This window comes from Parus major, chromosome 15 (assembly GCF_001522545.3).
Source record: "Parus major isolate Abel chromosome 15, Parus_major1.1, whole genome shotgun sequence".
NCBI lineage: Eukaryota > Metazoa > Chordata > Aves > Passeriformes > Paridae > Parus > Parus major.
In genome coordinates, this window is record NC_031784.1 from 9,209,062 (window position 1) to 9,231,312 (window position 22,251).

Below are 22,251 nucleotides of genomic sequence, written 5' to 3' on the forward strand. Positions count from 1 at the left end.
CTGGGGACATGGGCTGGCCACTGCCACAGCACTTTCCTGCCATGGGGACCTGGTGACTGGAGCAGTGGGATCCTGGGGGTGGGATCTCTTATCCTCAGAGCCACTCCCCAGCAGCTCGCTCTGCACAAATTTATGTTTTCTGTTTTCTGAGTTTGTTTGGTCGTGTCTTTAATTCCCTCCTGGGGCTCCAGGGAAACAGCTTTCTTCTGCTGGGATTCCTGCACTCCTGTTTCATCTCTAACCAGCTGCAGACACCATAGGATATGCCAAAGGACTTTTGAAAGCTTAGGGAGGGTGAGGCTGGGCTCTGTGCTCCACCAGCTCCTGTGTCCCACTAGACAAAGCCTCTAGCTAAGGGATTTGGGGATGCTGTCCTCTCTGAAGTCCATGACCCTCACAGAGCCCACTGAGAACAGTTTCACTCCAGCAATAACTAAGTAAATGAAAATAGGTGTTTCTCTTCTTTTAACCAGGTGAAATTTAGGCTAACACTATTTTGGAAGAATTAATAGAGAAGCCTGTACAGGTAAAGAGAGGCAGAGCAGTTAAGTGATCTCACTGGTAGGGCTCAGCCCTTTGCCCTCTTGCTCCACTGGCTCTGACTGACTTCTCCAACACAGGGATTAGCTCCAGATCCAGACATCTAAGCAGGACAAATCCCACTTTCTCCTAGTCATGGTGCCTTGGTGAGAAGCTCAGTGCACTCTCAGTAGAATGAGTCTAGAGAAAAATATTCTTACTTAGGGACTTTATTCATTCTTTTCTCCCTGTATGCCCTGTAACCTTCTAATGGTGCTGTGCCTGCATGTGTTGTGTTTTCCACCCAAAAACGAAGAGAGGGTCATTTCACCTGGAAAATGTTTGAGTACTTTATCAGGGAATGATGCTGCATAAGTTAAGGACTGCACTTTACAGCTGTCCTGTTTTATTTAGTGCCTATTTGTGGCTAAATGTGGCTGAGGGAGTGGGGGATCTTTGGTTCCCTGGTGCTGGAAGCAGGTGGAAGGTCCTGCTGCACCACAGAGTCTTGTGCTCCATGAGGCACCGAAGGTGCCAACAGAAATCACCAGATAGCAGGACTAAATATCCCTCCCTGGAAGAACTACCCGAAAAAATTCCTTTTGCACTTTGCATGGTAGCCTACAGACATCTCTGTGGAGGTGCCTTTCATCCTCCCACATCCCCTCGGACAGTATCTCCAGTCCTTGGGGATTTTCTCCTTACCTGATGCTTGTCTCCCCCCTGCAGTGTGATTTCTGTTCTGTTCATCCCACGAGCTCTCCCTGTCGCCCTCCTCAGCTGCTGCAGCCCAGAGCTGAGGGCTGTGTCTGCAGGGGGGCACATGGAGTGCAGCAATGTGCCACTGTCCCAGTGCCTCGGCCAGCTCGGATGGGGGACCTGCTGCTGCCCTCCCTGCCTGGGCTGGAAAACAAAGAGCATTTGGGGTGGGAGGTGGAGCATCCCCATGGCTGGGGCCATGGCCAGGATGTGGGTCACTCCTGCCTGCCAGGACCTTCCAGGACCTTCCAGTCAGTTCAGACTCAGCTCCAGCTTGTGTGCAGTGAACCAAGAACTGAGACATTTTTGGTGTTGCCTCTCCCTAGGATCAATTCTCCTGCTAATGGAGTCAACACTGTGTGCCTGGGTGTTACCTGCTACCTCCCAGCTTGGTGAACCCCCAGTAGAGGCCTGGAGGGGCTGCTGGTGACTGGTGGGGCACAGTCACCTCTCAGAGCCGCACACATGCAGGGAGAAGGAAGTAAGGCAAGCTCAGCTGGCTTTTCATTTAGGATAATGGTTTCAATGCAGGATCCCTTCAGGACCATATTTTGAGGGGCTGCCTCAAAATATGCAAAGCTGCAAACCTTAAAACATCCTGCCCTCTCCGCTGAAGCTGAGCACACACCTGCCCTTGCTGTGGAGCTGCCTCTTCCATGTCTTTAACCCCGTTTTTCCCAGCCTGCATCACCAGTGCAAAGTGTGCTCGTGATGTTAAACTTCCCTCATTAGGCTGAACATTCCTCTTTTTAACCTCTTTAACCTGCAGCATTCCCTTTGGGAGGACCCTGTCTCCATACTTCTCAACTGCTCTTAATTAGATTGGGCATTTCTTGCCTCCACTGTATATTTACAATTTAGGAACAGGAAAAAATACAGCCTGCACTTAAGGGCTTTCTTCCCTTCGCTCGCTTCCCGTGCTTGATATGTTGGACAGCAGGAGGTGGAAATTTTAAAGCCCAGAGGAGCAGAACTTGTCTGGGAGGACAATCCAAGGCGGTTTAGGTCATTCTTGAGGCAGGACTGATTTCATATCTTGATGGATTTTTACATCACTTCTCACTTTTTTTATTTCCATCGCCCTGTGTGCGCATGTCCCTGTGCACACACACACACACTCACACACACACACACACACACACACACACACTCACAACCCTATTGTCTGTCGCCTGCTCTTCTCCTGCCATCAGCCTTTTATTATTGTTGATGTCTTTTCATTCCTGATGCCAAACTTGATTTGGAGATCGCAGTACTGAGGGTTTCATTTGAAGCACTGTAGATGGAAAACTGAAGTCCTAAGTGACTGGAGCCCTCGGCCAATCTAATTGTTATTGACATTTGTGTCTGATTGTTCATCAAGGGGGATTTGACTTGCAGGCCAAATCATTCTATTACCAGGGTTCCTTTCAACCTTTCCTCTAACATAAAAATACACCCCCACCCCAGTCAGCAGCGGCAGAATCAATGGCAATATCTGGAGATGTGGGAGGGGGGAGTGAAGCTGGAGGAGATCATGTACGTCCCGTTTGAAATGTGCGAGCAAAAGATCCGAGAGCCGGCGGTGTTGCCTTACAGGGGGAAAAAGGATCTCATTAACAGACTACCGTTTTCATGGCAAGGTGAAGGAGGCAGAGGAAGGAGGGGCTGGCAGGGCTAATTATATTAAGGTCATTTCACCTGTCAAAACTTTCCCTTTAGTGGTGTCCCTGGTGCCCTGGGATAACATCCAGATTTGTCCTGAATGGTGTCTCTGTTCCTGCTTAGGAGCCTTGACTGGTGGGTCGTGAAGCGAGCTGCATGAAAGGAGCCCTGAAGGCACCCTTTTGCCTTCTTTTCACCTCCTGCTCTCCTTTGATTTTGCTTTTCCCCCCTCTTGAGTTTCAGGGTGGGTAATGACGAAGCCCTGCTGTGCCGCTTGTGCGGAGTCGCGCTTTCCCCAGGAAGCACCGAGGCAGCTGGCACAGCAAACGCTCCTGTGCAGCCAGGTTCCTGTCTCCCTGCATTTCCAGCCCTCTTACACCCTGCTGCAATGCCAAATTATCCCTCTGGAAAGCTCTCCTCTGGAGCAGGGAGGGATGGAGTGAGGCTGATTTTGCTCATTAGACTAATAGTGGAAACCGGAATGATGCAGACACAGGAATCAAAACAGAACCAAGGGAAATATTCTGTTTATTCATTTGAAAGAGGCAGGGGTGAGGGGGTGGCTGGTAAACCAGAGCATCCTCATCCTGGTGATGAACCCTAGAATTACCTACCCTCCTTCAGGGGATTGTTCCAAGCCATTAAGTTATTTCATTTTCTAGGAGTTTGGGGGGTGGACAATTTCTGCAGTTAATCTTTCTCTCAAGGTAGGTGAAGCCATGCAGATGGCCTCACTTTGCTAACATGAGCAGGTAGAAGTAATTTGGGGAAGGAGGCAATGGGAGGAACACAATAGGGTTCATTCAGGATCACACAGGTTTTACATGTCGCCACAGAAACAGCTGAAGTTTCAGAGATCAAAGACTTCTCCACCAAAAGTTGCTACCTCAATGTGTTGGTAGCTTGAGAGAGAACTGAGGACAAGGAGGAAGTGAACCTAATTCCCCTGGCCTTTGGCAAACAGCTCAGTGAGTCAGATTTATGCTGCTGAAGTTGCATTGTTGGGGTTTGAGAGATGGATTTGGCTTAACATGGCCTGCCTTTGGGAGATGCTCAGGAGCAGCGGTGAGTCATGAACAGTTGTGATGAGCAGTAGGATTCGATGAGTTTCCCTAAATCAGGACATATTTGGATCCTGGGATTGGCTTTCAAGTAGGAGAATAAGCAGAACCACATAGTAGTAGTTACTACTGCTTTTTAATTAATTATTTCCTTTGAGAGACAAACGAGAAGTGTTGAGCTGTGGATGCAGAGTGGAAGTGCCTGGTGAGTGGTGTCATTAAGGTTGAGCTGTTGGACATCTGCATTTTGCTCCACTGAAAGAGTTAAACAGCCCCTAGTGTTAAAAAGGATTCTTGAGGGCAAAACCCTGCAGTTTGTAGTTCTGAGAGTGCCAGGGGAATTGCTCAAACTGAGATGTGTGTAACTGTGTGTAACTATCTGTCACACCAACCTCCGCCACTCCAGGCTCTTCACATCATTTCCAACATATGAGAAACCATGATAGCAGCCTGTCCTCTGTGTCTGTCTGTCTCTTTGGCCCAGTGCTGCTCTTCTACCCTCCTGTCTCCCGAGCTAGCTTAATTCAGCAGTGATATCACTGGCCAGAGAGTCATCTCTGACTCTCTAATTGCTTTATTTGTTTTTGGTGAAGCCTTTTGGGAGGTAGTTCTCAATAAATGCCACTTTCTTCTTTCTGGAGGTAGGCAGGGGTGTAAAGATATCATATGATGCTTTGGCTCTAAACCAGGAGAAATACCAAATGAGGAGAGTGCTGTGCATCCTTACTCCTTGAGGATGTGAATCTCCCCTTGGGACCAGACTGAGTTGCAATTTAAAGTCTTCCAGACCTAGAAAAAAACTGGTTTCATCGTAGTACCATTTGTAATTTGGGCCTGGAGGAGGATGAATGAACAAGTGTAAATGCTATTGCTCTTTCAGGAAAGGACAAGCCAGAGTTCTGATCATATCAAGAGTGATGGGAAGCGAAAATATGTGCTGGGGTTGGCACTTGAGTATCCACCCTGAGTCTCACTCCTGCCAGGTGTTCCTGCCGTGGCTCCCAAGGCAGCGATGCTTCCAGTGCAGTAACCTGAATCATTCTAAAGAGCAAAAGCAGAGACAAAGCACTGCTTTGTCGGCAGCTGAGGTTGAATAAGAAGACCTTTGGGAGCCCCACCACTTCTCCCTTTAATCTGATCAGCAAGCAGCATTCTTGTAATTCCCTCCAGGTCACTCTGAATTCCTGCAGTTTCTCAGCCAGGTTGAAGCCTTCCCCTCTGATATTAAATAATCTGCAGGCTTAGAGAAAACAACAGAGCAGGAGCAAGGCAAGGCTGTTTATATCAGAAACCAACAGGAAGCTGCTGGCACCTTCTCCCAACATCTCTGAGACTCAGGAATCTAAGCCTTACCTTGCACTGTGCACTCTGCTTTTCAAACACTTTGCAAGGTCATTCTGAGAGGATGTGTTGTTTTTGTTATAAATCACTGCCCTTATGTTGTATCTGTAAGCTTCAGTTGTTCCTGGCTTAATTCAGGTGAAGAAGCAGCTTCAGTGGTAACCCAGAGACATGGAACTGCTCCTAAAGCTTGTGAAAAGAAGGTTGGCTTGGTTCAAATCTCAACTCTGTTGCATTTTAAGGGCACAGTGGAGCCCACAGACACAGAATGAGGCAGGAAGATGAACCAAAAGAATTAAAACTACTTTTTTTTTTTCTGTGGGAAATAGTGATGTTGCCAGAATTCCTCATCCCAGCTGCCCTAGGAGAGCACTTCATTCACTTCAGTGACTGCTAACTCCAGCTTAGTGTTGAACTCTAAAGATTTTAAGTGATGCTGGAGAGATGAGACTATTTTGAGAAGTGAAGTGTTATTGTTTTTCTGAGGACTTGATTTAGAAAAGGAACAAGTTTTCCTCCACAATATACAAAAAAAAATATTCCTACCATGGAAATGCATAGCCTGGAGACTCAAATGACATTAGGTCACTGCTTTCTTTTATCAATAACTTTGAAGTCTTGTTCCAGTTTTCTAATTTAGATTCTTGTGATAAGAGGTTCTCAGTGAGCCTGGGCAAAAGCCAAGGCCCCTCCTGCTAATAATGTGTTGGGAACACAAATACCAGTAGCAGTTTCAGTTCTGAGGATGGGCCAGGTCTTAAAAGTGGCTGTGGGGACTCTGCAGAGACAAACCCTGAGACTTAGGACTGTTTTACATTTCAGCCAGCTCTTGGACCCAAGGGCATGAGCCATGTGCTGGGTTTGGTCTTTAAAAGCATCATGCTGGTGCTGCATTCCTGGGCTCTGCTGTGCTGGACTGATACATGAGGTGGATTTCACTGACTTGCTCTTCAAGCTCCCCCCTGGTCTTATCTGTTCACAAAAACTTGTGAAAGTTTCAAATAATAAGATGGAGAATTAAATGAGCAGCTTGCAGCACAGCTTATTTTTGAGTAGGTGCTCTTGGGGATGAGCCAGCCCTGGGCAGAGCCCATCCTAGTCTGAATGACATGGAGATGTGTGGAAGGAATGGGGAATGAAACATTTCTAGAGTAGTCAGTGGCTGAGTCCAATCATTCGTGCCACCTGAGAGCAGGCAGTCCTGGAGAAGGTGGGAAGGTACAAAGGCTACCTGTCCCCAGGAGTTACCTTCTCCTCTGTGTAGTGTTGGGGGATGCTCACAACTACAGAGGAGTTTGAAAAAGCTTTCCTTGCTCCAAGACCTAAGGCAGCTGGCAGCTGAGCACAGCACATCCACAGTTTGCTGGGGGTTTGAGCAAGAAGGAAAAATGGGATCCTTGTGTCCAGGGCAGCACCCTGGCTGTCTCAGCCACCCCACCTCCAGGACAGGTCAGTGCAGGGGCGCTGAGCACTCGGGCCTGCCTGAGGAACGCCAGTGCCGGACGTTTGTGCTGGAGCTGTGGCTCTGGGAGCAGGGGGATCATCGGATCTGTGCTGAGCTGTGTGTGCAGGACCCGAGCCCCGACAGCTCCAGCTCATTCTGTAATTAATTAGTGATTCCTGACAGGCAGCTCCAGCCCGCTGACAATGACAAGATTGCAGGAGCCGCCTCCGCGCCCTCACCACTCTCATTACATTAACTGGAATCCCCTGCAACAGAGACAAGGGCTGCTGGCAGGCAGGATAAACCTCCTGCTCTCCTTGGTTTGGGTCTGTTTCCCTGTGGAATTGGCCCTTGGGTGTTCCCCCCACCCTCAGTGGCTCCTTGCCCCAGGGCACTGCCCCAAAGGCCTCGGCAGTGCCAACAGCTCACACCCATTGCCCATCCAACCCACTCCCCAGCTGGGACGGGAATTCCGTGGGAATTCTCCACAATGCCCTCTGTAGGCTCCAGATGAACAGAGCACACACTTTCCAGGGCCAGGGGAAGCGGGAATGGGCCGGGGCTGCAGCAGGACACTGCCTGGGAGCTGGAGTAGCCCTGGGAGGAGCTGGCTGTGGTTCCCTGGGTGTATCCCGGTGTATCCCGGCAGCGCTCCCGGCTGTGCCGGCTGTCCCGGAGAGCTCTGCAGCGAGGAGGTAAGCTGGGAGCTGTGCTAGCGTGTTTGCTGTCTCACACGGGGGTGCTTTCACACTTAGAATGGTTTTAATTATTTGTTGGAAGATTTTGAGAGCTCCCAGGATAATGGAGAGGCCTGTCAGTGTTTCCTAGCTGAAGGCATCCATGGATGTGCGTTCCTCGCCTTACTCGCAGCCCAACCTTGCATCAAGAGTGGGGCCTGTGCCAAGTGCCTGGGTGGTTCCTTGGTGGCTCTGGTCGTGGGTCTCAATGGTTGGCAGCTCCAGGCATGTTGGAGTTTGCACCAAGCTCTATGGAATTTGTAGAGAAGTGCCTGTTTCTCCTAAATTATCGCTTATTATTTTGCCTTGCAACAGTGCAGTACACGTGACCATGCAGAGATAAAACCTCATCTGTGGGAACAGCAAAGTGACTCGGAATAAAGGGCTTCAGCTACAGAGGTGAGTTGTGGCTGTAGCTTCAACCCTGTACTCCTGTCCCTTGTTACACTGTGCAATTCCTAATGTTCAGAATACCCTTTAGTGGTGATATTTGAGCAAGACAAGACTCTCCCCATTTTTTTACCTGGAAGAAAGTATCAGCAGATGCTGCTGACTAACTGAACTCACACTTCCAAGCAGAAAAAAATCAAAGGAACAGGTTCCCTTTCCTACTTGGCCTCAGAGTTCATCTCATCTGGGTGAACTGTGTAAAGAACTAGTCCAGAATTTTTTATGTAGGTTTTATAAAGTATTTAAGGTGAGAGGAAGGATCCCAAATGAGTGATCTGGGGAGTAAAAGCTCCCACTGAGCTCAACTCCAACGTGATCCGTGTGTTCCCACAGCGCTGAATTGCCCAGCATCACTGCTCATCACCCGGGAATCTCCCTGCAAGGCTTTGGAGCTCGGCTCTGAGCTCCAGCTCTGTCCCTGTGTCCCACAGCACGTTGCTGGAGACCCCACACACCTTCCCCTCCGCGCTGGGCTGCCGCAGGCTGGGCGGGCAGGGGGAGTGAGCAGGGACAGTCGGGTACAGCGCGAAGGGAGAGCACAATAGAGCAGGGCCAGATGTTCCCACATCAGTGGGGGAGCAGAGTGGCCAAGAGCTGTCACCAGGACAAACAGAACTCTGATGGATCTGTCCAGCCCTGTCCCCTGCTCTCTGCAGCTGCCTTCCCACCCTCAAACCATCCCTCCCATGGGCTCTTCCACCCATTCCTTACATCCTCTGCAAGGCACTGACAGAGTTGTAACAGGGCTAACATTTCTCCAGACGCTGCTGATCACTGCAGGGGGCTGTTTCCATCTCTCTCCAGTACCTGGGGATATTTTATGGGGAAGAGGTGAAGAGGCTCACAGTGTTGGGTGGCTTGGAGAGCACATGAACACAACAAATGAGCTTCACTTCTCTTTCCTCTCACCCACCCCACAAATCCCACTCCAGTGTGGTTCTTCATCAAAGCTCACATGATGTGATCCGATACTCGCCTGTCCTCGGGGAAAGAAAAAGCACTGAGTGATTCCTTTTGTTTTAAGCTGTGTAATTGGTAAGGAAAACATATCCTCTTCTAGTGGCTTTTCTTTTATTGTCATGTTTAGGAAGTTTTCTTGCATGTCATAACATTTTGTCTGTTTTTACTGAAATCCTTCCATGAAGGAATGATTGTTTGCACAAACAGACTGACATGTTGATACAGGCTGACAACTGCATGGCTAAGACCAAAATAAAATGTAAAGTAAACACATTTGCATAAGTTTATAATATGACCCAGTTCTTACGAAGCAGAGGAAATGGGGAGATGTGAATCTAAGCAGCTTATCTTGCATCTCCCCTTTCTCCTGTGCCCCTCATTCTTAACCTCTGCTCCATGAGTGCCATGGGAGAGTTGTCTGATTTTTCCATTCAGATTTGAAACAACAGGTCGCTCTTGTAGTTCACTTGTGGTTTTATTTGGCTTAGGAGGGAGGGCATGGAGGAGGAAGCATTCCTGGTTTTCCCCTCATATGAAACTGGTTGGTCTTTTCATCCTTTTTCTTCTCAGTTACACTTTAAAAGGCTTCTGTCAGTGTATTTTCCATCACTTTGAAATTGCATTGACATGCTGCTGTTTTGTCATAACTGTAGCATCACAAAATGCTGATTTGGTAGTATCTATTTTTGATCTGCTTGTGGCATGATTTCCTTAAGGATTGTGAGATCAGTTCCTCTTTTTCCAGATGAGAAAACCAGAGCGTAGAGCAGTGATTTCCTTTTGGACTCAGATCACTGCTGTCCTGGCTGAGTGAAGTGAGATTTGTTAGTTCTCAGCTGCCTGGAAATGATACAGCTCCCTTGTTGATGTGTGTGACTGGAAACAAGCCCTTGCCCAGACACCCAGGAGTTCATCCAGAAGTTTGTGGCATCAGTCAGGTCTAAGTTGTTGGTTGGCTTTCACAAAACAACTCCCAAAAGCTATGAATCCTAAAAATGCCTTCTGAAGGGCCTCCTCTGAATCTGGCTGTCCCAGAGGGAGCCAAAGGGCCCTTATTCCTAAAACTGCAATTAATCCATGCTGCACAGTTGAAGAGAAGGAATGAGGGAGGTCTTGGAGATGTTAAGTTCTTGGGACAGAAAGATGCTTAAACCCGACTGTCACAATGACAAAGATGGACTCCAGCTCCATCAAAGGACATTTCTTTGACTTGCACGATTTCTGCCTGCAATTAAGCATCTCTGTTGGGTTTCCTGCAGTAACTGAAGGAAGAGGAACTTCTAAATTCAACTCTCAATCTCAGAACCTTAGAGATCCCTCAGCTCCCTGCAAGCCTCCCCCCTCTGATGTTCATGGCCCCACTCGTTGTTGGTAGTAGAGGGGCAGAGTTAACTTTTCTATCAGCTTTGAACAGAGCCACTTTGGTTTTGATTAGAGGAGCCCATTGGTGCCAAACAATCTGACTAACAGAGCCCTGTGTGAGCAATCCTCGCTGTGGACAGAACACAATAACAGTTTCCAAAGTTCTTGAAGGGAGCTCAAAGCCCTGGTCTCCCAGAGCATGAGCAATTCAGATGCACCGTCATTCCGTGTGTGAATTTCTGGGAGGGAGTGGGATTTAGGGAAATATTTATTTCTGGGTTTCCTTTTGCCTATTTTGGGCAGTTTCTAGGTTGGCGAGTTGTCGTCCATGCCTCGCTTGGATAGTCGTTATTTTAGGAACTGACATTCAGTCCTTGGAGCTGTGAGGTCTCACAGTGACCCTCATGTCACCATCCTTGGGGGGTCCCAGCTCTCCATCCCCGTGGCTTGCTCAGCTGAGCTCCCTCTGGAGCTCCAGAGCTGATAGGGAATGCAGCTGTTTTCCTGCTGGCCCCTCTGGTCTGAGATCCAAAGGAACTGGAGGCTCAGAGCTCCGTTTGTCACCATCTGACCCCCTTGTCCTCTGGGAGGACTTTGCCAATGACATTGCAAATGAGGAGAGTGGCACAAGGGTGCTTTGTCATGGCAACATCAGCCTGGAATAACAGTGGGGAACATTATTTAGGGTTTTTTTTTTTTTCCTATGTTGTTGCACATGCTAGTAAGAGTCTAACAGGAAAAATATGTGTTTATGAAAATCCTAGACATGGTGTCCCCACAGCCAGACCCTTCACATGTCTTTATTTTGTTGGATTTTGGATGTTCCTTCCTCTTGACAGGAATTGTGTGCTCAGCCTTAAAAAGTGTCAAGATATTGAAGATTTATAAGCCGTAATTTTGATTTCCAAGGGGCAGTGATGGGACTGTGATATCCAAATTATCCATGAAATATTCTGGTGCCATGGCTAGTGCTGGATCCTTTAAAGGGTGAGGTCTGGGTAAATATCCTAGAAGAGTTAGAACAAAAATACTGTTTGCAGGAGAAAGAAGACCCGGGAAGGGGTTGAGTGATGCTTGTATTTTGTCATTCTGGGTATTTTTCTGTGACACACATCCACTTTAGGACACTGGTATTAAGCTCTGATACCATGTTGCAGGTTTTGTGGCTTTCACAGTTTTCTCACAGTGAAAAGAAAGAGCTGAGAAGAGTTTTGGTGTATGTGGGAAAAATGTGGCAGGGATGGCTGGAACTGAGTCTGTGAGCACACAGCAGATGTTCCTATGGCCAGGATACCCCAGGAGAGGCAGAGCTGAATGTGGCCCAGGGCATTTTTAGCTGTGCTCTCCCAGACTGACAGTGAAGCTTCATCTTAATTGAGGGAACTGGGCTGAGAGCTGGGGGTGTTCACCTGGAGAAGAGAATCCAGGGAGATCTCAGAGCCCCTTCCAGGGCCTAAAGGGGCTCCAGGAGAGCTGGAGAGAGACTTGGGACAAGGGATGAAGGGACAGGACACAGGAAATGGCTCCCACTGCCAGAGGGCAGGGAGAGATGGGATACTGGGAAGGAATTGTTCCCTGTGAGGGTGGGCAGGCCCTGGCACAGGGTGCCCAGAGAAGCTGGGGCTGCCCCTGGATCCCTGGCAGTGTCCAAGGCTGGGCTGGTCAGGGCTTGGAGCAGCCTGGGACAGTGGAAGGTGTCCTGCCATGGCAGGGGGTGGCACTGGATGGGCTCTAAAGTCCCTCCCAGCCCAAATCATTACATGATTCTCAGAAACTGGGAGGCCTGAATCTGTATTTGTGGGCTTTGAAGGTGATCTGGAGTGAAAGGGGAAAATGTCATGGCCAGAGCTGAACCAGTTTATGCAACCACCACATTCTCTCCCTGGCCTTGCTACAAGCTTTCTGAGAAACTATAGACTAGTCACATATTTCCCTCCTCTGCCCTGGTATTATTATTTGGGAATTAGAAATAATTAGCTGTTTTTTGCCTGTTGCATCTGTTCAGACCACAACTAACTGGAACTTGACTTTCCACTCTGTGGCCAGACACAAGAGCAAGACGTTAGTCTGAACGTTTGGCTTGTCTGATCATTTTCATAGCTAATGTATCAGATAAAACCGAGCACAGCAAGAACGTGTCTCGTTCCTGACTCTGCTCTAAAGGTTGGCTTGACAGTCATGTATTTCTGCACCAGTGGAACTTTTTAAGCCAATGTAATTGTGCTGCTGCATACATGGGTGGGACTGATTTTGGACTGGAGATGTTAATGGCTCGAGCGTGGTGTAGGACTCCAAGAACAAAGGATGTGGAAGTTTGACTCCCAGATCACAAGTGGGAGATGATAAGGGCATTATTTGAGTCTTCTGGATAACATCTGATAAATATCAGATTATCTGGGTCCCCTGATGGAGGAGGTGGCTAATAAACCCAGCCTAGTGGCAGTTCTACCACCCCAGCTTTCAGAGTTCACTGGTTCATGCTGGCAGATAAAAAGATACTAAAGAGATGTGTACTTCTTATTCCTTAAAAGTTCTTTTTTATCTCCCCTGTGTCTCCTGGCTCATCTGCACTGGTTTTCATGTCATTCTGCTGGGGAGGAACACAGGGCTTGAGCTGGCATCTGTGGGGAATTGCTGGGAAGCTTTGCCCTGATGGTGCTCACGCTCCAGATCGTTTACACAAGCTCTGCAAATCCAGTGCTTTGGGAATATGGTCGGGATATGCTAGAATAAACTAAGCATGCTGCTTCCATGAAGTGTGGGAGCAATGAGTCACATTACACAGAGGGACTTACGTAGAAATACTCCCTGCTAGGTGTCAGAAGAAAATGTGTTTTGTGCCTGCAGCCTCTGCGGTCGGGCAACACATGCTGCAAAAATGTTCTGGATGTGCAGGAAACCAGATAGAGCTGGGAGCTCTGACCAGATCCCAGGAACACACAAATCCTACACAAATGTCCAGAAACTTCTCACTGGGAAAAGAGGACACGAAATAGACTCCTGACAGTGTTCTACAGGGCTATGGTTTGCCCCTTTCAAAGGGGGTTTGTTGGATGCACCCTGATGCAAGTTTGGATGGAGCTGCTGCCACTCATGGCTGAACATCCAAGATCACAAACTCCCTCCTTCCCCATTCCCATCACAGAACCCCTTGAGGAGGAGAATAGCCTGTTATTGAAATTGTCTGTAAGCCAGTTAGATCAGCATCCCTAAACTGCTGCAAGGGCTCTTGGATAATACATGTATAATTTTTTTTTATGGCTTTTTATGAAAAAGGAAGTCAGGCCCAGGTTGGTGAGACTGGAAAAGCAGGGAGTGGATTGGCTGTCAAGGGTCAGCCTCCAATAGCCCTGTGATCAAAGGCTGCTCTCAGCAGCATGAGTTTATAGGCAGCCAAGACAAACAATGAACGACTTTATCTCCTTTCAGAAAAGGGAAAAAAAAACAACACTTGAGTTCCAGGAAGCCATTTCTGGACTAGACAAATTTTGGTTCTTATTCCCTTTCTCTCCCCTGGTGCAGCTATTTCTAGATGTAGCATGATAACAGGGAGGCAGCAGAGCAAAGCCCAAATGTGAACCAGGTTTTGCCATGTTCTCAGGTGGTGAAAACTGGTGCAGAGCTGGGGATCTCCAATCAGCAGGAGCAGTGTACTCCTGCTGAGAATCTGGCCTTCACTAGCAGCTGTCCCTGGAAAAGCAACAGGAAACTCTGAATTGTAGCGTGGCCACTTCCCCCCGTTCGATCCCTTCTCCAAAGGTGTTTGCAGTTGGAATATTGCCTGTTTGGTTGTCCCAGCTGGGCCTCCAAAGTCAGCTGGTCAGAGCACAGCTGGCCAGTTTTAAACATGCTGGCTGCAGTCTCAGCTCACTGGATAAAGTGAGCAGAGGGGAAAAACATTTTGGGCTCCTGTGTACTTGATTATTTGTTTGGGAGGGAAAGGAAGATATGAGAAGAAAGATTCTCATTCCTAAAATGGAAAAAGTTGCAAAACATTTAGTTGGGTTTGGATGCGAGGGAGAGGAATCTTCTCAAACTGCAGAGTGTTCTTGATTTAGGATTTCCTGTTGGATAGGTTTCAGAAAGCTATTCCTGTCATAAGTGGCCAGATTCTCAGCTAGAATAGATGTGTAAAGCTCTGCTGATATGAATCCATGTAGCACTTTGACCCCAGCCTAAGATCTTAGGCTGAGGTCTGGTCATGGACTGCAAAAATCTATCACTGTTTATGGGCTCAGAGCAGGACTAAATCCAAACAGAAGTGGCAGTTCTGAGGTTCAGAGCTGCATGTGGGTGTTTAATCCCCCTCCAGTGCTGACACCGCCAGTGATTTCAGGGTTGGACTGTTCTTGGAAGATGTCTTAATTCAAGACTGTGAGGTTTGTTTTGGTGTTACGCTAAACAGGCCTGGTCACACCAGTCTGGGGAGAGGCAGGAAGCCCCCAACCTTCCAGCCAAAGAGCCTTGGGGGTTTTATACCCATTACAGGTTTGCACCCTTCTACACTCTGAACATGGAAAATATTGTGAGAAAATTTTTCCAAGCCAGGATTTAGTGCTGAGAAAAGAGGCAAAAAAGCCCTGGGAGCTCAAGAGAACATATTTCCATAGTCTTTCCAGATGTCCACACAACAAAGTAGTGGAGAGTTGGGAGGGCATCGTCATTTCCAGTCATGGGTGCTCCTGAGACATTAATGGGAATGGTGGCCTTGATGTGTGGGAACAGGACCATGGCAATGGAGCTGCTGCCCAATGAAGGATGAAGCAGCAGGAGAACTTCACCTTCTCTTCTTCCCATCCACCCTGGTGGACTCAAAGGGATAAATCTAATCTCCTGTTCTGGATTTTGGGATATAAGGGGGAAGAGAAGGGAAAATTTGGTCCAGGCCTGCCCACTGAGGCCAGTGGCATAATCAGTAACAGGAGAGGTTGTCTGGTTCTCTGTCCTGGGGTCTGGCTACACAAAGTTGATCAGCTTTTGCCAATGGCTGCAGATAAGGGTGGAAGGGCTTTCTCCAGGGGGTTACTGAGTTCCAGCTGGAAGGTTTGAGCTGAAGCAGAGAGAGATTTGTCGATGTTTGTAGGGTTTAGATTTTTTTTTGGTCTCTTGCCCTTCCTCCCACCATGGGAAGGAGCAGCTGCTGGAGACCTCCGTATGAGGAGAGGATTTCCAGGGCTGGGACAGGAGGGCCCTAAATTTTCTTTCCTTGGCTGGCACCGCTGCTCCAGGGTATATTCCCAAATCCCTGACTTTCTTTCCACACCTGTCAGCAAGGGCTGGGCTATGTCCACTGCTGCACTCTCCCCTTGATGTCTCACTCTCTCTATTCACGTACTTTGTGTTCCTCTGCCTTTTTCCCACCCTTCAGAGTCAACACCACAGCAGCCTGTGAGTGACAGCAAAAAAATGAGCGACTTTATTTTGTTGAACTTTATTGACCTACAGGCCTTTGTTTTAAGCCTCTAACATTCAGTCTGCTGCCTGCTGCTCCTGCCTTGTGGGAGCTGTTGAACTTCAGAGGCACCAGAGCTCACAGGTTGGTGTTAACATACCTGGAACCTTCAGAAGGTCTAAGAAAACGAGGTACCCACTTGCCCAGGGATTTTGGCAAAGTTCAAATCTCCCATTCCTAGAAGGTGCCTGTGACTCTCAGCAAAAACGTGCTGTGTTTCCCCAGCGTGGTTCATTATTTATACAGGATTTCTGCATAATTACCAGGCTGGTGTGAAGGTCTCAAGGTGCTCTGCAGATGCCAAGGTGTGACCTCACCTGCAGTTAATGAAACTCTGGTGACCGATAGACCTGTGACTTGCCCAGAGCACAAAGGGCAACGTGAGCCGGCTCCCTACCTCCACCCCGATGAGTTACCCCCATTCTGCTGCTCCAGAGAAGCTGGAAATCCAGTTTAACCATCTGCTTGGGAATTCCCCTGTAGCTGGAGGGGATGGAGCATTCTCACACCCCAGCATCGAGGGTGCGGTTGAGGTGAAGGACGCATGCGTGGGATTGGTGCGCTCTGCCTGAGCCAGGCTGACCCCCAAACTGTCCCTTGGGAACTGGGACAACTGGGCAGGACTCAGCACTTTGGACTGCCAGCTGTTTCCCAAGGCTGGGCAGTGTGTCCTGAGCATCCTGGAAGCTTGGTGACTGTGCTTGTGCTGGGATGTAGCTGGAAGAAGAGTGTCTGATGTGCGGGTGTGGGGAATTTTCCCCATCTCTCTGGCTGGAGGGCCTGTGGAAACATTCCCCCTTTAGCTGCTCTGGAAGCAGAGGACAGAGCTGCATTACTCGTGAGCAGAACAGACTTTATGAAGGGGGAATACTCTCAAAACCAGCAAAATCTCACTCTGCAATTAAGGATATTTCTAAAATAGTAGCTGTAAGCACCCTCAAACATTCTAGAAGTGGTTTTTAGCAAAGCACTGTTAGGACCTGGTTCTCCAGAACTCATACTGGAACTCATGCCATCTTTCACTGCCAGACAATAATTTGGAAAGCCCCAGCTGTTGAACAACATGTGGCAGCAGCATGTGCTCCAAAACTGGGGAGAAACCCATAAAGCAGTGGCAGCCAAGTCATAGTTTGGACCACCACTGGTCTGCAGGGTTGGGGTTTTTTTTAGCAACTCTGATTGTTTTGTGAATTCATCCTGATTTCTTCACAGAAATAACTCAATGGTTTGATGGTTCCCTGTTGACTGGAGAGGCCCTGCTGCTGTGGCAGGGCAGGGGAGCTGGTGCTGCTCTGTGGTCACTGGTGCTACAGTAGGAGCTGAGAATATCACCTGGACAGAGGTGATTTATTCAGTAGTGCCAAACCCCCCAGATTATCACATAACAACACTTTGGAAGACCAACTTTAAGGTTATGTATTGCAATAAAGAGTTTTTAAATTTATTTTTCTGATAAAGCTCCCAATGAGAGCAAATCTCAGACCTCAGATCTCAGTTAGGATACCCCCATATGGAGAGGGCAGCACTTGGAGACTTGCTGGGTGTGAAGGGCCATTCTTATGACCCAATAGTCAATATATTGGATAAAACTGTATCCAGCAATGAAGTCTGGATTGAGTTAGAATTGCCCAATGACCTATTAGTGCAATGTACTTGTTATTTTTCCTGGCATGCTCTGGTTTTTCTCTACCCCTCTTGTTTTTTTCCTGCAGTTTACAGATAGTTGGGAAAATGTACTGCCTTTATTTTCTGCGTGGCAGAAAACATCTTCATCTTCTGCTTTCTTTTTTTTTTTTTTTTATTTTAAGCATAATTAACAGAGCAAAATTGCTTGCAGATTCTGCTTTTCAACGGTCAAAACACAAACTGTCGGTTTTGCTTTGGGGTTTTTTTATGGCTGAATTTTGGGAAAGAAGGGATAGAAGAATTAAAATTACCTGCTTTTCTGTAATGGGTAAAAACAGGAACCTTTTCATGAAAATTGACTGACGACAGTACTTTTTTTCATGGGGAGGAGGGAGGATTAGGGTAAAGAGCAGAAAGAACAGCTCGAGTTAAAACTCCTTTTGGCAAGTGAGCGCACATCAGCACACTCAACGAAATTCCACCCGGCCTCTGCTCTTGCTAGATTGAGTTGGATTCTGTTAACCTCCCAACTGCAGTTTCTTTTGCAAATATGGTTTTCATTTTTCCTGTTTTGCTGCTGTTTAGGCCCTTATCAGTTCCTTGCTTGACAAGAGATGCTTCTGCTTTTTCTTCTTATTCGCCTTCCACGCTCCAACTTGAGCATTTTCCCTCATTGTTGGGTTGTTTCATCGCAGACCAAATCATTCCCTTGCCTGTCCCTCCTCCCCTGCTGTTGAGCTTCATGATGAGGAGTGTGGAGGAAGGAAAATATAGAGCTCATTTATTTTTAAGTAACTGTAACTAATGGCTTGATCAGCTAACGTAGTGGAAAATATGCAAACTGCTTGGAGGAGAGTGGATGTTAAAAATGTAACTACAACATTATTGAGACATCTTTCAGCTCTAATGACAGACTGAATAACAAACATGTCAGAAACTTTGTTGCTTCTCTAAGCAAAACCAAATAATTGAATTTATTTTCAGTGATGGTTTTTCCTTTTACATATGCAGCTCCTCATCCATTTTGCTGTAGACCTTGTCAGAGCTCTTTGAATAAACAGATTTTTTTCTTAAATGGTAGAGTGAGCGGGGGGACAGGACTTTTTCGTACCTCCCTTTCTTCTCTGCCACACACTTTATTTTGGTTTATCACATAAGACCAATTCTCAAATGATTCTGCTGTGGCTCTATCACGTGCATACACTGCTTGTAGCTGTCTCTGCTCTTCGAGCAGATCCATAAATGATGTGAACTGGAGCAAATTTATTTATTTCTCAATAATTGTTACCTTCTATCATCTGATGATCTGGTCCCCACAGTCTGGAGCTGTGAAAGCTCTTGTGCAAGCCTTTGTGTAAATTAGGGGCTGCTCGTTCTGCTGTGGCCAGTGGGCTCTTCTCTGTGAGACTCCCATGACGGTGCAGGCTGTGAACAGCACGGGAGAGTCTACGATGGGATCTTTCTTCACAGTTCTCACGGGAAATAGGGGAATCAAATCCATTTGTCTAATGGGACAACCCTTGAGAAAGATGTATTCTCTTTTAAGGTATCCTCCCAAAGAGAAAGGTTGGTTGGATTTCCATCCTTCCCTGATGGAGGGGCTGGGGAGGCCCTCGTGGCACCGTGCCCGCCGCACCTGCCAGCCCCTGCAGCTCTCTGCTCCAAATTGCTCCTTGCCCTTCTTGGCACCAGGAGCCAAACCTGCTCTTCTCCCTCTCTGAAAGGGAACCTGGGGCTGGCCCACAGCTCTGCACAGCAGTGGGGACACGGCAGCTCAGACACATGGTTCTTGCATGTGTGTTTCTTTTTAATTTAATGCAGAGCTGCAGCAAACCGTTCCCCTCACAGGTGAGATCCTTGGAAAACTGACTGCCCAGAGCTCTGGAGCTTTCAGCCTTCACGCTAACGCACGGGCCCAGCTGGCTGGAGATTAAAGCGCACAGTTGAAAACCAAAAAGCATTTGAAATTGCACCACTGAGCTGGCAGGAAATTCCAGCTTTTTGTAGATGTTGGAGGCGTTGGAACGGCGAGGAACCAGAAGGTAAAATTCCGGGGTGAATCGCATCATCAGCGTTTCAGCAAAGCCTCGGACATGGGTTGTGTGGGGGGGGGGACACTATCCCCACCCCTCCCAATCTTGGGAAGGGGGAAAAGCATCCTGGCTCACAGCCTGGCTCATGCCTCAGCTGTCTCTGAGCACAAGAGGCCTCTCAGCTCAGTGTGAATCCCAGAGCAGTGCTCAGCACTTGCTCTGGGGATGGAGCTTCCAGCCCTGTCAGCCTCAGCCAGCCCCAGGCGTGCCAGAGATCTCCAGGGCAGATTGGAGGCTTTTGTTGTGCCCAAGATAAACGTTCCCTTTGCTTCTTGGGCTGACTTGCTCGTACTCTTGGAAGATAACTCACAGTTTAGCGGGGTTTTAACTGCTCTGAAAGGAGTCAGTGTTGTGTGTGGTTTGATCAGAGAGGACGTCTGCCTGCAAGGAACAAGGGTAGGAGACCAAGAGGACTAAATGGTTTTTTGAACCTTTATCCTTTATTAGTGCAGGCATGTGTGGGCCTGAAATGAGAGTGTTGGTGAACATTGATTCCGAAATCCTCCTGAAAATCTGTGTGACCACTCATTCCCTTCCCCTCCTAAATAGGCTGCCAAAGATTATCACTCCAGCAACAATGCTTACAGGCAGCTGAAGAACTCGAGGCCTCCTGTGAAGCCTTTGGCACCAATGGAAGACTTCAGCTTCCTCTTCTCTCATCCCCTTTCCTCCCCCCCTCACCAAGAGCAAATCAAGCCCTGCTAGCATGAGCGGTGGAGAACAGAATCTGCATTGACGACAGATGGAACGAATGTTATGGATGCATCCCAGGCCCTGAGCTGTTGTGCCACATAAATCAGTAGTAAAACTTTGCCAACTCAGAATGCTTCACAGGACTAGACTATCAGCCAGCTTAATGTCTGGCTCTGCAACCCCAAAATTGCATGGTCCAAATAAAAAAAAATAAAATAAAATAGTGAATGTGTGTGCCCTCAGTTGAACTTGCAGCCAGCGGGGCTGGGTTGGGTCCAGCTCCTGGAGATGAATGTGTGTCTGTGATAAGTGACTTGTGAAAGATAATTCATGGTTTGGAAGCCTCCCACTGCAGCAATGGGCCGTGGATGCTGCAGATGAAGTGTGAGATCCCAGGCTGCAGATGCTATCGGAGCTGTGCGGGCGGCTGGATGTGTGCGATGGCCAACCCCAGCCATCAGCCCTGATTAGATACTGAACAATCAGGGCACCCAAAAATGCCTCATCTTGCTCTCCTTGCATGTGTGCCAGTGCCTGGGTCACTCCTTTGCAGAGAAAAGCTGGAACCACACACAACCATCGTGTGTGAAAACTCGTTCCCGTCAGGAAAGCTGCTTCCCAAGCACTGCATAAATCCCAAGTGGTTGGGATTTAAGACAAAAAAAAAGAGGCAAATAAAAAGATTTGCTGTTAAAATTATGACTTGGCAACCCCATAGATGTGTGTTGGGGAGAAGTGCCTGCAACCTTTTTAGAGGCATACTTGCCCTTTGGAAAATGAACTTCCATTAAACAAGGCTTCACCCTTCTCGGTGGGATTTTGGCAGCACGAGGGGGAGAGGAAAGGCTGAAATGATCCCTTCAGCTTTCTCACTCTATCTCAGCAATGATAAAATGAAATATTTTAATGCAGCACTTCAGATCTCTGACGGCTGTGGTAGCCTGGTGTTTACAGAAGACATCCTGTTGCTCAAGGGAGACACTTCTGCCTTGCTGAAATTAAGGGGTTTTAAATTTTTTCCCCTCCTCACTGCTCTTTTATGCAATTTCCACTCCAAGAGGCCATTACAAGGGTGATTCTGCACATTCTGAGGGTTGTAACATCAAGTTCTCCATCAAAAAGCAGATCCAGCTTGTGGGAAAACTGCCCTGGCACCCACACAGGGCCAAGCAACACTTGGAAGGGGAAAAAAAAAGCCCTTGATGGTCATAGAAACTCTCACTGCAGCGCTGAGTCCAGCACGTCAGTGTATCCTCCTGGGATTGCACCCCAGCTTGCAGCACAGTGGGATGAATCATAAGGAAATGCCACCCCAGGGAAGGAATTGGTCATTGTTTGAAAGAGCTGATGGCTGTTGGATGAGGGCTGGGATAGGGATGGAAGCAGGGAGGGAGGATGCGTCCAGCTCGCTGCATTTGCCGCAGCGCTGCAGGAACACGCTGGCGAGGCTGGGCATGCTTTGCTGCCTTCCCAGCACAAAAACCATTTCCCTGTGTTTTTGGTTCCTTGATCTTTCTAAATAAACAGTTTCTTTGTACTGAGAAAGAAAAAAAAAACTAACTCAGCCATTGGTGCGCTGCAGAGATTTTTTTGGGAAGTAGGGAATGTGGGGACTTTCACCTGCTGGCAGCCCCTTTGGTGCTCCACAGGGATTTTGGAGTCTTCCTTTTCTGAGCAGGGTGATGGGGATGATGGCTCTGAGCCTTGAACAACTTCTTCAGCTTTGGATGTCCAAACCTGCTGCGCTCTCGGATTTTCCCCAGCCTCGTGGGTGTTCACAGCTTTGTTCAGCTGTTGCTTTGCTTCTGGATCAGGAGGGCTCAGAGCTCAGTCAAAGCTCAGGGTTACTGGGAGGATTAGCAGCAGAGCCAGAATTGGTGGTTTGCAGGCTGCTTACCGTGTGCTGTGGGGTAGCTGGAGAAGGGGAAATTTTGGTGTTTTGGTGCTGCTTTGCTTGGCAAAGACCCAAGGATAAAACCTGGTTTCCCTCTGTGAGGTCTTCAGTGGAAACCACATGAAGATCTCAGGTCATTCTGTGATGAGACACCAGAGGGAACACCACCCTGGCATCTGTTCTTGTGCACGAGATCCTGGGAGCTGGAACTTTAGA

General features: G+C 48.1%; 1 long non-coding RNA gene across 1 annotated transcript; it reads left to right on the forward strand.

Annotated features, from left to right (window-relative positions):
* The first annotated feature begins 7,089 nt into the window (after nucleotides 1-7,089).
* Nucleotides 7,090-20,343, forward strand: LOC107211446. Its single transcript, XR_001524186.3, has 4 exons — nucleotides 7,090-7,463; nucleotides 7,821-7,904; nucleotides 19,204-19,397; nucleotides 19,998-20,343. It is a non-coding gene; the product is annotated as an uncharacterized LOC107211446 (long non-coding RNA).
* The last annotated feature ends 1,908 nt before the right edge of the window (nucleotides 20,344-22,251 follow it).